Raw genomic sequence first — 1,250 nt, 5'->3', positions numbered from 1 at the left:
ATACTACACGAATAATATATATACTAATACACACATACTAACACTTACATATGTATACAGTTACTTCTGTTGAATTGTGTGCAACATATTGTGAAGATTAGACACCGAACAGAATATTACCTTGTCCTCTGTATGTTGAAGGCACACCAGCGTGGTACAGGTCATATCTGCCCTCGTCATCTACCTTATAATTGATAACTGCCTCATCTGCGGTTTAGACAGCGATAATATCAACGAGGATCAATAGTAATTGTTTGTAATCAGAGCGAACATATATTTGAGCGAACACGTTTTTGAAGCATATCACAGCCAAATGATGACTTGTTTGCGTGAATATCACATGGCTCTGAAATAAACCTACTACATATCATGTCTATGGAATATCATACAGTGCTTATTGGATCATTCCAGTCTGTGTTTATACTTCATTGGAATGGTGCCGATAAGGGCTTTGTACTATGCCGCCTGGAAACAGATGTTGCATGTATTCTTCAAAACGACGGGTGTTGCAATCACTTGCCAGTCTAGGCAAATCCTAGAGATGGCTTTTAAGACTTTCTATATCTGTTAAAGTATTCTACCAGACTCTCTTTCGTTTAAAAATGTATTGTACCTCAGGTTTAAGAAATAATGGAGAGCATTGCACTGTGTCGATAAGGTGTATATATACCACCCTACATCACGTACCCGTGCCTTCTAGGGGCATAACGAAACGATTCTTGTTGGCTTCGTGCCGGACGGTGCTCTGCTTGCCTACGTATTTGATTCCCTCCATTATGCTTCGTGTGCTGTGGAATGTCCTTCTCACTCTCTCCATAGATACAACTTCTCGGTGTCTGTGTGAGTATGTAAATTCAGCGGTCGCTCTGATACAATATTTATTTACAAATACGCTCACCTCCAGTCTCCAGGCAAGCAACCTATGAGGGAGTATGAAAATGTATATTGACACTGAAATAGCTCCAAAATGAGCAGAATTATACACATTATATATACTAAATTAATGAACTCTTATCATCAGCTGCATGGTGTAATGGTTAGCACGTTCGCCTCTGAAATCAGAGTGTGATAGCGGGAGATTGCGGTTCGATTCCGCGTGCGGCAATTTTTTTTATGACGTCCTATAGGTATCGGTCCACAACTAAACACTTTGTAGTTAAGTGAATACCACATACAGGAAGATACTATTTTCATACCGAAAATTTTATCAATATATTGCATTGTGCAACAGTGATGAAGATGGCTCCGAT

At 39.4% G+C, this 1,250-nt stretch overlaps 1 non-coding gene across 1 annotated transcript; it reads left to right on the top strand.

Moving 5' to 3' along the window:
- Positions 1 to 1,019: 1,019 nt before the first annotated feature.
- Positions 1,020 to 1,105, top strand: SARC_30307. Its single transcript has one exon. It is a non-coding gene; the product is annotated as a tRNA-Gln (tRNA).
- Positions 1,106 to 1,250: the final 145 nt, after the last annotated feature.

This window comes from Sphaeroforma arctica (assembly GCF_001186125.1).
Source record: "Sphaeroforma arctica JP610 unplaced genomic scaffold supercont1.8330, whole genome shotgun sequence".
NCBI classification, from domain to species: Eukaryota; class Ichthyosporea; order Ichthyophonida; genus Sphaeroforma; species Sphaeroforma arctica.
The sequence above is the reverse complement of the archived record's forward strand: the minus strand, read 5'-3'. Positions and strand labels throughout refer to the sequence as shown.